Source organism: Leopardus geoffroyi, chromosome A3, assembly GCF_018350155.1.
Source record: "Leopardus geoffroyi isolate Oge1 chromosome A3, O.geoffroyi_Oge1_pat1.0, whole genome shotgun sequence".
In the NCBI taxonomy this organism is placed as follows: Eukaryota; Metazoa; Chordata; class Mammalia; order Carnivora; family Felidae; genus Leopardus; species Leopardus geoffroyi.
The window spans coordinates 59112381-59128564 of NC_059336.1; the positions used below are offsets into that span (position 1 = coordinate 59112381).

Below are 16184 nucleotides of genomic sequence, written 5' to 3' on the forward strand. Positions count from 1 at the left end.
TAACTATTTAAGCCACAAAATCAGTAACGATAGATTGTAACTCACAGAAGAAACTATTCAGGCGTCTATACTGCTGCAAAGAAAGAAAGAAACAGGGGCAGGGGGACAGATCTCCCTTACAGAAGAATTCCAATTAATAAATGTAGAAAGAATATGGGAAATAGAAGACCACCATCAGTACCCCATAGTAATAATTGTTGCAGGCAAGATCCACTGATGGATGCTTAAGTTAACAAGCAAAAGTTTGAAAAGACTCAGGATATCTGCATAGTTTAAAGCATCTCCCTCAAGGGTTGTCTGGGTGGCTCAGTCAGTTAAGCATCTGACTCTTAGTTTCAGCTCAGGTCACAATCTCATGGTTTGTGGGTTCAAGCCCCACATCAGGCTCCATGCTGACAGTGAAGGGCCTATTGGGTTCTCTCTCTCCCTTTGCCCCTCCCCCACTCATGCTCTCTCTCTCACTCGCTCAAAATAAACTTTAAAAAAGTATTTCCCTCAATATATTTATTAATTACAAAGGAAAATGGTAACTTTATAAGTGGAGAAGGTTGGCAGATACTTCCTTCCCTACGGGTCACCAGTGTAAGTTATACCCACGTCTTTTGGTGGAAATAAGTGCTCATTCTCTTGGGTGTTTATGCCTAGGAGTGTAAGTGCTGTATCATATGGTAGCCATATGCTTAGTTTATTAAAAACTGCCAACTGTTTTCCATAGTACTGTACAATTTTACATTTGCACCAGGAACATATGAGAGTTCCAGCAGCTCCACATTCTTGCCAACACTTGGTACTGGTTTCTTACATTTGGTCATTCTAGTGGGTGTGTTGTGGGATCTCACTGGGATTTGAATTTGCATTTCCCTCATGATTGATGATACTGAGTATCTTTTCACATGCTTTTTGACCACGGATAGCTTCTTTTGTGAGGTGTCGGTTCAAGTTTTTTGCCCATTTCCTTTTTCTTTTCTTTCTTCTTAAAAATTGGGCTTCTTTTTGTCTTCCTTGTACTGATTTATACGTTTCTCTCTTCTGCATACACTACTTTGCCAGATCTAGAGATCAATTTGTGAACATCTCCCAGTCTGTGGCTGGCCTTTTTTCACTTTCTTGACGGCATCTTTTGGTGAACAGTTTTTAAATCTGATGAAGTCCAATTTATAACTTTTTAATTTCAAGGTTAGTGATTTTTGTGTCCTCAGAAATCTTTGTCACCTCAGTGTCATGAAGAATTATCCTGTTTTCTTCTAGAAGCTTTATCATTTTAGCTTTCACATTTAGATCTACAGTCCACTGCAAATTAAATTTTCTGTGTGGGGTAAAAGCAGTCAAGGATCATCTTTTAATTTTTTCCTCCAATCTGGACATTCAGTTACTCCAGGGTGATTTCTTGAAAAGACATTTCTTTTCCTATTGAATTGCACTGGCATTTTTGTCAAATGTCTTGTGTGATCCTATACATATATTAACAGAATCTCTATTCAGGTCCATTTATATACCAAGTCACTGTAGCAGACACAGGATAAACATTTTTTTTTTAAATAAACTCTATTTTGGGGCACCTGGGTGACTCAGTCGGTGAGCATCTGACTTCAGCTCAGGTTATGATCTCACGGTTCACGGATTGGAGCCCTGCATCGGGCTCTGTGCTGGCAGCTCAGAGTCTGGAGCCTACTTCCGATTCTGTGTCTCCCTCTCTCTCTTCGCCTCCCCCACTCATGTTCTCCCTCTCCCTCTCTCAAAAAATAAACATTAAAAAAATTAGAAAAATAAAATTTATTTTTTAGAACTATTTTGCATTTACAGAAAATACAAAGGCATTATAGAGAGTGCCTTTATATCCTGTACCCGGTACCTGCTATTATGAACACCTTATATTAGTATGGTACATTTAGCACAATTAATGAGCCATCACTGACACGTTATTATTAAACAAAGTCCATACCTTATTAATATCTTCTTAGTTTTTACCTAATGTCCCTTTTCTGTCCCAAGATCTCATCTGGAACACCACATTACACCTAGTCATCATGCCTCCTTAGTTTCTCAGACTCTCCTTGTTTTGGATGACCTTGACAATTTCGAGGAGTATTTGTAAAATGTCCCTCAATTTGAGTTGGTCCAATGTTTTTTTCTCATGGTCAGACTGGACATGTGGGTTTTTAGGAGGACATTCACAGGGGTAAAGTGCCATTCTTATCACTTCATGTCAAGGGTATTAACAGCATGTATCACTGTGGCTCTGGCCTTAATCACCCAGCTGAGGTAGCGATAAACTTATTTTTAAACTGCATGTTAGTTACATTTACACATAGAATACACAGTGTTTTTCTTCAGCTTTCAGATACCCCTTTTCCAGATGAAGAATCTCTAAATTTAAAGTGGTAGATCCAATTATGAACCTCAAAGAAGTACAACGAATATACTATCTTCTCTGTTTTTAGACTTTGAGACATACTTATTGAACTTTCATCAGATTGACAATTGGACCCATTGCTTTAAACTTAGAGGCACTTCACCTGGAAACATATTGAGCATATTATTTGAAGACAGCGAACCTTCTGTGTAGGGAAACTTCTTCTGTTTCCCGACTCTGTGGCATCCTGTATTTGTCTATCTTTATGCCAGTTCTGCACTAGCTTAACTCCTCTGGTTTTACAGGGACTTCTGGTAGCAATGTAGTGTGAGCTTTCCAATTTTGTTCTTCTTATTTAAGATTCTTGGCTATTCTAAGTCTCTGCATTTCCTTGCAGATTTTAGAATTTACATTGTCAATTTCTATAAAATGCCTGCTGCAACCTTGATTGGGAGTGTGTTGAATCTAGAGAACAATTTGGGAAAAGCTGAATCTTAGCGACCTCGAGGCCTCTGATCCATGTACATGGCATCTCTCTGTGAAGAGGTAACGGAGTGCATTCACTGAAGCACGAACATGGTGTTCATGTGTGAGGGTGGGTTATTCCGCAGGCATTCCCTGAGTGCCAGGGCACCTTGCGAAGTTCCTGCTCTTGTGGCTCTTAGATGGTGGGGGGCAGGCAGGAGAGTGGGGGCAAGCCACAAGCAAGTAAATAAGTAAATATCGTCACCTGCTTGTAACTGCTGTGGAGAAAAATACTGGAGACTCAGGTGGGGGAGGGGCGGCTAGGGAGCGCTATAGTGAGCTGGAGTCTTGCTCTGGGAGCTTTCAGAAGTCAATGCAAGTCCTTGCTAATAAGACCATATTTGACCATGACTTGAGGGAAGTGGGCCATAGGGATGCACACCAGGGAGACTGGACCAAGTTTGGCTTTTGCTCCTAGTGAAAGGGAGGACACTGGAGGTTCTGATCTGAGGGGTGCGAGAGAACTCCCTCAGAGGACAGCTGTGATTCTGGAAAGAATTAAGTTTACACATGTGACAGTACCCAGCACAAGCCTGGCTCGCAGCAGACACTCAAAAAAATCAGGTTATCTTTTTTGACGGCAAGGACCAGGCATCACCCATCTTTACACATGCCATGATGTCTGGACCTGCTCCTTACCCACATGGAGTGCTCAATAAGTATCTGAGGAATGAAGGAGAGAAGGAAGGGAGGGTGAGACAGGCAGAGAGGGAGGAAAGGAAGGTCAGAGCCAGAGCCAAACCCTATCTGAATTCTGATGTGATTGCCTAACACTGACTCCCACAAATTTCTCAATGATCATGGGTAATCCAGAGTAACAGTACTCACAAAGTACATTTAAAGGTACAGCTATGTCCTAAAGACTAAAAATTAAGACAAAAACTGTCGTGTGTGCGGGAGCTATTAACTAAAGCACTATCGGACTCTTCGGGAAGGGCCTCTGGCTCCCTCACCAACCTCAGCCACAGCAAACTTCTGAAAAACTATAATCTCATGTTATGTCCATCCAGTTCTATGGATGGAATGAGCTGGCTCTGGTTACCTCCCCTTACAAATCAGGAGGCACCACCCAGAAGGGCTGAGTGACCTGACCATGGACACGAGGACTGCAGGCACTGCAGGCAGAGCCTCCCGTTGCCCCCCCCCCCCCCCCCCCCCGCCCCGCGTCTCCTTGGAGCTGACTCAGGCATTTCACCCCCAGCCTACTGAGAATGTGTGGATCTCCGACTTCAGGGTCAGGCTGATTTAAATTTCAATTCCAGCCCACTTGCTCTATGACCTTGAGCAAGTCCCTTAAACTCCATGAGTTTCTGTTTCCCTTACTCCTAAAGTGAGGCTGACACCCACCAGGCAGAGAGCTCGTGAGCCATAAATGAGAAGTATCTCTGCACGCATGCATACAATAAAGGGCCAGCGTGATGCCTGCAGCACAGGCCTCAAAGTGAGTCCTGTCCATCCCATGCCTGCTTCGCATAACTGTCCTAACCTCTATGTTCCCACTGTGGTGGTCCTGAGCCCTTGCTAAGGCAGGTAACTCCAGTATCATCCTTTCTTCTTATCTTCACTTGAATTTCAATAAACATACTCTCTACACAGCAGGAAGGTCACTGCAGGGTGAATGGAGTCACACAGACCTAACATTTCCTAGAGATGCTCCTGACCAGAGAAAGGAAGGACTATATTGGCGGCCAGAGGTACCCACAGATGGGTGCTCCTGTCCCACCTCCAGAGACCACCTGTGGCTGCCAGCAAGCAGGGTTGTGGAGACCACCCAGCAGGATGGGGTGCATAAAGCAAGTTGGTTCGGGCCCAGGAAGGAAGCAGACCAGTTGGAGAATCTAACCAAGCAAGGCCATCGAGCCCTGGCTGGACTCAGGAAGTCCCCGGGAATTTATCAGAGAGCCACACCCGCCGCAATAGGAGGCAGAGCTAGCGGGGCACACTGGGTCTCTGAGCTCCTGGGTCTGGCATCCACCTCTGGGAGGGGGAAAAGGCCCTGGTGGCCTGGAGTTGCCAGAAACCTTGGTCGGTAGCTCTTTGTGACCTCGGGCAAGTATGTGTGCTTCCAGGGTCCTAGTGCCCTTCTGGTGAGGTGGAGACAACAGCAGGGCCTCCTTGGTTGTGGGGTTGTAAGAAGAAAATGGGAGAATCAGTGAGAAACCCCCAGCACAGTCCCTGGCACATATAAGTCCTCAAAAATTTCTAGCTACTATATTAAGCACGATATCGGTAATGATAAGAAGTTAAAAGCTAGCAGTGGGAACTGGTACCTCAGTCTATAAAATGTCTTTGAGCAGAGTGAGATTATTGTTCCTGTCTCCCAGTCAGTGTTGAAAACTGTGTGTGTATGTGTATGTGTGTGTGTGTGTGTGTGGAAGCAGGCATGGCGGAAAGACAGACAGACATGCACACAGACTGCCCATGGTGTCCAGTGATAACCCAGCAGAAATCTAGGTCATGAGGCTGGGGTGGGGGGAGAAGGGAATGGAGCAAACACAGAATGACTGAGGATGTCCTCAAGAAATAGCTATTGCCTTTAATTGAACTGAAGAACACAAGTGAGTTCTGTAAGTGACATTTTCATTACCCAGGTGAAATTTCTACCCTAAGAGTTCTGGAGCATTCTTTCTCACAGCTACTTACTACTATATAACTGATTGGAACTCTGGTCCCTGGTGAGCAAGGACCAGCAAATGGCAGTGTAACTATTTTCTCATGGCACATCTGTCCTGGGTCCCATAGTGTGTCAGCAGTGAGAGAGGAGACTAATGAATCATACAGGTGACAGGGACATACTTGGGGACTGGCAGCTCATTTCTCGGTCTCCAGAGAAGCCTACATGCAACATAAATGAAAATTATGTTATTCTACTAATGCAGGGGTTGGTTGGCAATCCTTTTCTGTAAAGGGCTACCTAGTAAATACTTTAAATGCAGACCTTACGGTCTCGGGTCTCTGCTGCAACTACTCAGCTATGCTGTTGTAGTGCAAAAGAAGCCATAGACAGTATGCAAATGAATGAATGTGGCTGTGTTCCAATAAAACTTTATTTACAAAAGTAGGCTGGGGGCCAGACAGAGTCACTAGAATCACTACTCAGCCTTACTCTTCAGGGTCTTTAATTTCTAACTTTTTGTACAGCCACTATAGGCCCAGTGGGTCATTCCGTATCGCCTTGAATTTTCCTCCAACTGACTATTATAAAGCCTGTTGTGTTAAAAGGTCAATGGGGGGCGCCTGGGTGGCACAGTCGGTTAAGCGTCCGACTTCAGCCAGGTCACGATCTTGCGGTCCGTGAGTTCGAGCCCCGTGTCGGGCTCTGGGCTGATGGCTCAGGGCCTGGAGCCGGTTTCCGATTCTGTGTCTCCCTCTCTCTCTGCCCCTCCCCCGTTCATGCTCTGTCTCTCTCTGTCCCAAAAATAAATAAATGTTGAAAAAAATAAACAAATAAAAGGTCAATGATTTTTACAAAATAAAAGCATGACATTTTCCAACTGGCTGAGAAATGGTTTGAATTATAGACCCCAAGTTAGCTGGAAAATCCTAATATTCCTCCCCACCATACCAACCAAACCTGGTAAATATAGTTCCTTAAAAAGAAAAAATATTAAACGCAAGAATGGGTTGAAATCAAAAGGGGCAATACCAAGCACATGCATCTCCCCCACTGACTGCAGTTTATTTACTGTGGATAGGGAGGGTGCCTTCTATCCTCCCAGTCAGCCCCTGATGAGGGGACCTCATGTCGTTTTGGATTAACATCTTTGTCTTCCACGTGGGAACTTGATAATGATTTTTTCTCATTATATTTAAGAAATAAAAATACTTTGAAAAACAGTCACTGATGAACTGCAATGCTCACTCGTCTCCCTTTGTCCTCTGGGGGAGGCTAGAAAATAACTTCCACATTTTAATTCTTCCTCTCCAGGGAATGTTGTTTTGGTTGCAATGATTCATTTTCTGGGGGAAAAAATAGCTTTTCTAAAGGAAATGGGCAGTGGAAACCTGAGCACTGCCTGCTCCTGCAATCCCAATTCCCCTCCGACTGAGAAATGCTCGCTACACTCTGGCACATCCCTTGGCCTGGGAAATGCAAGGTGGACACGTCTATCCTTAACCCCAGCCACTCTGGCAATCCCCCCCAGGTAGCCGTGCTTCCCGAGCCTTGCCGGCGGCCTCACTGAGCCCAGTTCCCAGAAACAACCCAGATGAGACCCCACCCCTGCCCCGACCTCAGCGAGCTTCCATGAACACATGAAATTGTACCACAAGCCTCTCCACGGTCAACACCGAGGTTTTATCTGCCTGGTACCATCATGAGTCCCCCATGCAACAGTCTGATGATTCATTATTCAGGGAAACAGTGACATAGCAATGAAGGAATGGATAGAGAAAGAAACTTAGTTAGTGAATAAATTCACAATGACATCGTGTGGCCAGCAAAGAACTTCCAAAATAAGAATCATCTAGATATCTGGATGTTTAGGGTCACCCTAACATGAAATATTATTCTTGCAACCTTTGGAACTTAGGTTCCAATCACTTAAGACTCCTTTCAGAGGGCCCTTTATAAAGCGTAAACCTGAGTCAACAGAGATTCCGATGGGTGACAGTGTGTGGTCAGGGTGTGGACAATAGATGTCTATAAAAATCAGCAAGAGGGGAAAAGGAGATTTATGAGTCATGTTCAGAGCTGAGTCAGTGAAAGCCTTTGTTGGGAACCACTCGTCAGCTCAGCTGCCACAGACAAACTGAACGGAGTCCATAAAACCCTGCTCCAGCCAGCAGCTCCCCTCCACATAACCGTGGGTCCTAAAGCTCCTTCTGGCCCAGGAAACACTCATCCAAATTGTGCTCAAGTTTGTAAGAAGAAGAGCAGAAAAAGAAGTCCATGAGAGGGGAAGTCAAGCTTGTTTTGGACACCCAGGCTGTGGACTTTTGGGCTTCCTATCAGAGCTTCAAATAATGTTTAATAAAAATGTGGGATGTTTCATGTGAACTGCTAACTGTGGGAGGCAACGAAATTACTTTGGGAGCTAACAGGATCTAGGTACGAATGTCCTCCGCCTTCTTCCCGTCACTTAGCGTGGTGGCCTAGACACAGACTCGGGAACAGCTAGCTCACCGCGAATGTGGGATGATGCCCACTTTCCCCACCCATACGAGACCCAGGAGGGCAGCTCGCCCATGTAGAGCACTTAGCTGGGGAGAGCTGGGCAAGAAAGGTGAATTGCCTCCTTTTTCACAGTGCAGTGGTCAGAAATCATGACTTTGTGATGAGAGCGGGCCGGACCTCCAGAGCTGCACACCAAATGCCTCCCACCTCACTGGTACAAATGGCTTCACTTTGCATGGTCTTCTCTTTCCTCTCGTTGAAAGATTTTTCTTTTCTTTACAGTTTAAATGAAGAATGTTCTCCGTGGAAAGCCAGGGAGCGCGTGCCCACCACTTATGCTAGGACAGCTGGGCCTAGCCAAGCTCATGGGCTGCAAAGAGCCCACGGGAGCACTCTTCATGACGTGAGACCCTATGGTGACTTACTGTATTTAATGTGTTCACTTGCACGGGTATCCATAAAGTTAGATCCTCTGATGCTTCTGCTGTTGGCTCTATGGTACAATTCAGCTGAGAATCATTCCCCCAGGGGAAATGGGTGCTGGCCTGCGGGGCCTTCCTCTGGGGTGGGGAATCCTGACAGGTCATCTGAGCCACCTGGACAGCCCTCCCCTCCTGACATGACTCTGGTTGTATCTGGTGCCTCTGGTTGGGAAATGGGCCTTGATGGCTAACATCTAGACGTGTCTAAACAAGCAGAGGGTGGTCTTGTGCCTTGGGCAGTGTCTGTCTCTCTGTCTGCTCAAAGTCACTACTCCTCTTGTGGGTGCAACATCTTGCATGTGCCTCTGTGGGCAGGCAGTGTGGAGACTGAGCCACAATCACCAATGTCACAAGGGGCCTGGTGAGGGGGCACCCCAAGGAGAGGTCCAGCCCACCAACAGAAAGCAGCCCCTGACTATGGAGGGCAGAAGGAAAAGGGGTGCCCCACCTCCCCAATGGACAAGTGGCATTCATAAGATGTAAGGTAGCCACGACAGGAATGTTCTGTAGAAACAATCCCATGTCTGGATGCCCCACCAGCTTTGGCTGGAGGACGATTTCCAACACAGACTAATGTCCTTCCCTCTCTCGCTGGATGCCTGCCTTCCATTTTCTCTTCCAGAAACACACAGCCCCTTCCACACACGGAGTCTGAAGAAAGTCCTGCCCCATGGACGCAACAATACATATGGGAAGATGAGATGCAAAAACAGACCTAGGAAGCCCCCAGTCCACCCAAGAGAAGGGGCTCGAAGCACTTCCACCAGGAAGATGTTGGCCAATGGTATGGATGATCACTGCCTGAGACAGTCTTGCTCATCAGACAAGCAAAGAGTGTGAGCAGGTCCAAAAAGGCCTGACTTCTACACCATTTAAAGGCCATTTGGGTTTTTCCCTGGCAGGACTAGAAACCTCCAGTTTTCTCATTTTGTACATTCAGATATTCATGCTGTAAATTAAAGGCATTTTTGATCTCTCTCCTTCCATCTGGCCAGATAACAGTGAAGAAACTGCAAGAGAAAGTATGAGAAGTCTATTTTTTTCTTTTTTCAAACAGAGTTTGAATCCTCTCCTCTTATAAATGTCTAATGAAGCGACCCCAGGAAATGCACAATGTACCCGATGGTCTGACTCTCCCCTGGGGGCAGTGGCTTCAATGTGTCCAGGAGAGTTCCAGACGCAAGCCCCACTGTGAGGACGGTTCAGTCAGACAGGACTTTGCAATTAGAAAGGGCAGGCCCAGGACATCTTCCATAAGGCATTTTGCGATGCACAAAATACAGGAGGAATTAGTGAAAAACCGTAAATCGCTAGCTTCTGGCTTTCTCATATGTCAGCTTATTTAATCATGACTCTCTGATCCTACGATTTTCTTCCCTGAACAACTCTTACAGACACTATCCTACGCCCACAAGCAGCAATGCAGCAATATTTCAGCAAATAAAGGCAGTAAATACATGTGTGTGTTTGGGGGGCATATATACACCCGCTAGTGCACACTCCCCTCTGCTCAGAGGATCTACTCCACGTTCCTGAGCATGGCATCCCCAGCTTTGGATGACAAACTGCCATCCACGGTCACACTGTCCCCTCCTCCGTCCCTGTCCCCTGACACCTACACTGGCAACACCAGCCTCTTCGTCCCTCCAGCCTTATCCATCCAAGGTCAGGGAAGCACCCCTACCCTGCCCCACCTCATTATAAAATCTATTTGTTTCTGTGGTGCCTTGGCCTTACCCAGTCAATCCCTGCACCAGCCACCTCTTGCCACACACACACACACACATTCACACGCTCACATGAGAAGGAAGCCCCCTCAAGGGAGGACAAACACAGTTCCCAACTTCTCTGCATCTCAGCAAGCAGAGGTTCCTGGGGCTCAGTACAGGTTCCCGCTACAGGAGATATGGTCGAAGGGCTTCCATTGAGAAATCTGTTTTTAAAGTTTGGAAGGAAGCCTTGGTTCCCAGCAATAATTCACCATAATGCAGGATCTCCAGGAGACAGGCTGAATCAGGATGCAGGATGCCTTGTGCTCAGACCCTGTCCCCACGTCACCTTGGGTGCTGGGGCCTAACCCTTTAGACTAATGGAAAACAGGGCAAACAGATTAAACCACGTTCACCCAGAAGACTGCCATCTGTACGACTCGGAAAGCTCCTTGCTCTGCCCAGCCCCTCTGGACAACGCTAAACAGGCTTAGCCTGCTGTGGGCAAACAGGAAAACTAGGTCAGCTCAGCAGCACCGTGCACTGTGTTGAACTACTGATGTGCTGCGTCCTCGGGGAGAGGGGTGTGCCGGCTCGCAGCCCAGCCTGGGTGGCCAGGGCCGGCCTCCAGGGGGCAGCCAGGGGACCCAGGTAATGGGGAAAATTCAAAGAAAGCTTGAGAGATGGTTCTTTAAAAAAAAAAAAAGCCAAGACAAACAAAACTGCATAAAAAGAACAGCATGGACTGACACCCACTACCATTTCCCTGCCTTCAGAGACAAATCGATTCGTGTTTTTCTTCAGTGAAATCAGCTGCTTCACCTGCAGAGGTGCACAGCCCTGACAATTTGCAAGAACACTGAGGCCAATGGTAGTGGTGCTGAGGCCACCCTGCTTGGGGGCGTCCTCCACCTGACGCTTCTCCCCCCAACTCCAACATGAATCCTGGTGATCACCAGACACTTGCTGGGGGCAAGGACAGACTTGAGCCAGCGGCGCCAGAACCCCATGCTGGAGAGGCGGTCCTGCCGCTGTTCCCATGTTCCCCGTGTTTGGTTCAGCCTGCAGCTGTGCAGAGGAAAAACCACCATCCGGGCTTCTTGGGCTCAGGAGCTGGAAAAAGCACCAGACATGCTGGGGGAAATTCCCCTGAGGCCCAGGTGATTTAACCTACTTCCAGGAGCCCGAAATCTGGTTTTCCCAGGAGGGCCCAGCTCAAACCTGGAGTCTGATGCTGGGGTCCCCAGAAGGTCAGGTCCTATTCCCCAGGACTCCCAGGAGGGACAGGACCCCAGTTCAACCCTGAAATAGCTCCCTGGTGCCCCCAGAGCAGGAACAAACAAAAGTTAGTCTGGGGCGGGGGGGTTGTCTCAGAGAAGTTTCTCCACAGAGCAGTGGTCGTGTATCCCAAGCCAGGCTGTGGTGACATAATCTGTAAATGCAGATATGTATAATTTTTAGAGGGCCTTCTTCTAAAATGCTGAGCATTGTTTCCTCTTTATTTCATTTCTGTGACAAAGGTGTTACAAGGTTTTATCAATAAACCTTTTAGAAACATTCAGATCTCTGGGGTGCCTGGGTGGCTCAGTAGGCTGAGTGTCTGACTTTGGCTCAGGTCATGATCTCACAGTTTGTGGGTTCAAGCCCTACATCAGGCTCTGTGCTGACAGCTCAGAGTCTAGAGCCTGCTTTGGATTCTGTCTCCCTCTCCCCTGCTCACACTCTGTCTCTCTGTCTCTCTCAAAAATAAATAAACATTAAAAAAATTAGAAACATCCCAACCTAAAAACCCACAACTTTGAGAATGTTCGCCCACCCTCTTTCAGAAACAACGTTATGGGAAAGCTTCTCTTTCACATTTTCAGAACAAAAGGGCAGAAAGAGTGTCCTTTGGCCTTTGCAAATAATCTCTTCCTTCCTTCTTCCTCCTGGCCCTTGAACATTTGTTCACTACTTACTCAGCACATAGCTGTGCCCTGGGAGCCCCGCCAAAATCGAAGAGATGAAGATCCGCTGGCAAAGAGGCAATAGGCCAGGAGGATCCTGTGTTCAAAATCCACCTTCACAGAGCAGTTGAGACAAGGACACAATAGCTGTAAACCGCCTAGAATGTGAGCCCGATGAATGTTAGCTCAGGTGGTAGTTCTTGTTACATCAACCCTAGGAGCCATTCAAAAGGTGCTATTCCACATTTAAATAACAGATACTAATCATGGACATCAATTAGTTTTATTTTTCAATTGCAGCTACCAGGAAACCAACACAGCAAGTCCTTTTAAAGGTCCCTCGCAATCCCAAAGGTTCCTGTACTAGGAGACTTCAGCTTGCATAACAGTATTTTCCTGAAGAGCTGGTGATAAACAACATTACTGCGAACTGAATCATACTCTAAATGTGTGAGTGGCTCAGGGCCCACGCGCTGGAGGAGTGCAGAATCCCACCCTCACTAATGACCCTTCTGCAGGTGCAAGGCTCATCACCACCAATTAGTCTGCTTAACAAAGTATCATACACCTGCTTTCCATTAGGCCACAACTAACTACATTTTTTTTTAACTCTGTAATTCAGGGTAAAGTTGGGGGAAGTTTGGATTCCTTTTATGGTTTTAAATAATTAATTTTACACTTTTAGCCAAATTTAACACAGTTGAAAGTGAAACGCTGTTAAAATACACTGAGTACACATTAGTCAAATCTACTCTTCAATGCATTTATTATTATTTATTCAATGCAGCCGCAGCCTCTCAAAACATGTTTGATTTACTTGCTTAGTTAACTAAGTAATTCAGTATATTTAATGGTGTTACATTCTTATCTTTACCTATATTAAATCATGTGGTTTTCAACCCCTAGAAGATGCTAAATTCTCGAGTCTATGAAAAAACTATCAGATTCTTTTTTTTAAATAAAGTTTATTTATTTTGAGAGAGGGAGAGAGGGAAAGAAGGAGAGGGAAAAAGAGAAAGAGAATGAGAGCTGGTGAGGAGCAAAGAGAGAGGGAGAGAATCCCAAGCCGTCTCCACAATATCAGTGGTTTAACTGGTTCAACACTATTTTTTTTAAGTTCACTCATTCATTCATTCATTCATTCATTTAGAGAGCATGTGAGCAGGGGAGGGCCAAAGAGACAGGGAGAGAGAGAGAATCCCAAGCAGGCTCCACATTGTCAGTGCAGAGCCAAATGTGGGGCTCGAACTCACAAGCCGTGAGACCATGACCTGAGTTAAAACCAAGAGTTGGATGCTTAACCGACTGAGCCACCCAGGCGCCCCAAAACGATCAGATTCTTTAGAGCAACAGAACTGAATAATTATTGCAAGGTCACACTAACATTTTTGGAGATTATAAATGTAAACAAATAAATTTCATTTTTGTAAGCTTATTTGAAGGAGAAGGAAGTCAACTGACAAAACAAAAGGAGATGTCTGGTTTGAATGAAAACATTTACAAATTTTCCCATTGTTTTCTGAGGGAGAAGCAATGTATATTCATTGCAATTCATCCCTTCTTTCATTAAGAATAAAAAGGTAAAGGATCTTAGACAAGTTTTCATTAAATAAAGTCAAGCTCTCTATTATAAGTATATGTAGCTATGTCAGAATGACACCAGGCCAACTCCCTCGGGGGGGGGGGGAGGGGGTGGTCTGTCTCTGGCTATACACTGGCAAACACTTTGAGGTTTTAAAAAATGATATTAACAACTACATAGCCTTTCTTAGCCATCATCACAAGTGAGGATTTAACAACGTATGGGTGTGTGTGTGTGTGTGTGTGTGTGTGTGTGTGTGTACACACATGCGGTGTTCCCATATGTTGTTGCATGGTGACACAGTAAGATTTACACCACTGTGAGGCCAAGCATCCCAGGGGTAGGGAGAGCACATCCACATCAGAGATGGGATTGTGGTGAGTTGTCTGAAGCATATGCTTTCCTCTTTCTGTGGTCTCTTGGTTTGCTTTCTGATAAGTTCCTAAGTGCTGTACAGCCACAAGGAGAAGATTGAGAGTGTGACTTGAGTATAGACAATGAGGAAAGAACTGACTTCAGGAAGAACCACTTCATAGAAACTTTAAAATGCGAAAACTATAGTGGTTTCATGCGTAAGCAAGCAGTGTGAATAATGACCCATGGAGCTGTAGCCACAGATCTGGGTTTGGAAACCAGAATTCAGAACCAGGGTCAAGTTCTGTCAAGCACTTGCTCTGCCCTTGGGGGACTTTTAAGGAGCAGGATGAGGAGAAAGGAGGCCAGGGCTGGGCTCCCCATGGAAGGAGCTGCTCTTCTTTCTGCAAATTCACAAAATGCCTCAGGGCTGCACACCACCCTCTAAGGGGGGACCGGAAGGCTGCTCTGTGTGATGGGGCCTAATCAGTGGGAGGGTATAATCAGAAGATGTGGACTGTGTGGGGTTGGCTCCGTCATTGACCAGCTGGGGGACCTTGAGAACCAGGTGATTCTTTTTTTGGACTGGTTTCTTCCTTTGGTTAAAATAAGAAATAACTTTGTGAACTATGAAATGTCATATAAAAATGAGATCTTCCAACTATTTGAATATGGTCATTTAGCCCATGTTCTATTATGGGGAGGTGTCCATACAGATGACAAGGAAGCAGGGTGAGGAACGGGGATAAGAACCCATGAGAGTAGACACCCTGGTTACAAGACAGCATTGTCCATCCATGACTGTGCCATGGTGATGAATCAAGGCTATGTATACTCTCTTAACCACGGGTACCTAAATGCTTAATATCGTGAAGCATGTGGCTACCTGAAGTTCAGGTTTATGCTGCTACTGTGTGTGGCTCTGACATGCCTCTTTGCAAATGAATAAGACGTAGGTCAAAGACCCATAACACTGTCAGGTGCCGATGTTCTCAGTTGGGAACGACTAGAGTATGAATCTATTCTGATCCTGTAGGGCCTTGCTTGCACCACCTGTGACCGAGTTTGCTGATGGCTTGGCATAAGCACAATTACTGATGACAACATCCAGCCCCGGTGGATCCCAGAAAGTCCTTTGTTTCTTGGATTAGGGTCAGTTAAAAAAATTAACCTTCTATCTGAAAGTTAGTATTAAAGAAGGAAAATGGCAATACTTGTGGGTTGTCTATGCTGTGGTTTCTGGATGCAAATTCTTCCTCCACTTGTTTTGATTCCAGTCCACTGTAGACTCGGGTGTCCTGTAGGATGCATATCTATGTTTGCAAGTTTAGGGCACACATGACTCCAACTGATTTCCCATTGGTTAGGCTGATTTCCTTCTCTTACAGATGAAAGCAACTTCTACTTCCAAGACTGTCTGACTTCACACTGATTTCTCCTCTAAAAAGGAATTCAGATAAACAGAACAGGCTCCTCCCCTTTCCCAGCCCAGGAAGGAATAGGCCACCAGAACAGTCTGCTAAACACTTCTGAGTTTCCACAGAGAAAGAATGAGAGTGCGTGTACATGTGTATATGTGACTTCATACGGGCAAGACAGAGGGTCGCTGTACCACACAGCTCTAGAATATAATGCGAACCATGCCTCCTCCATTTGAGATGCACGGTAGCCCCTTCCTGCTATCTGGATAGCTCCAAGAAATCAGCCTTTACGGAGTTTGTGAGATCCCACAGCTGTTTTTTTTTTAAAATCAAGGGAACAGGTGATGGTGGTCACAAAAAGCTACACATGCGGTAAAATCACAGCACGATTCACACACATTATACCGTTGTCAGTTTCTTGGAGGTAAGACGTAGCCACTGGAATGGGCTGGGTGATGGGTACATGGAACCCGGACTGTTTGCAACTTCCTTTGAGTCTATTATTGCAAAATAAAATTTTTAAAAGGCAAGGGACCAGCAAATGACAGCAAGAGCATTGAGCAGTGAGGAACCACCCAGCATCAAGCCCCAAGGCTGGGGATGGGTCCTCCACTCTCTCCAGGTCCTGCCTCCAGTTAGTTCAGCCTGGGGAAGTGCCCTGCACCAACACCTCCCAGGTGTGGAGAAATGGGACTT

At 45.9% G+C, this 16184-nt stretch overlaps 1 protein-coding gene across 8 annotated transcripts in view; it reads right to left on the bottom strand.

Annotated features, from left to right (window-relative positions):
* The window catches only part of NPAS2 (neuronal PAS domain protein 2), a 159830-nt gene that overhangs the window by 88365 nt on the left and 55281 nt on the right, over window positions 1–16184 (bottom strand). Inside the window, exon 1 of one of the 8 annotated variants that reach the window (XM_045445687.1) lies at window positions 7145–7307. The exons of the other annotated variants lie outside the window; for them this stretch is intronic. The gene's annotated coding sequence lies outside the window, so the exon portion shown is untranslated. Of the gene's footprint in view, window positions 1–7144; window positions 7308–16184 lie in introns of those variants that run through there. 8 annotated transcript variants of the gene reach the window in all.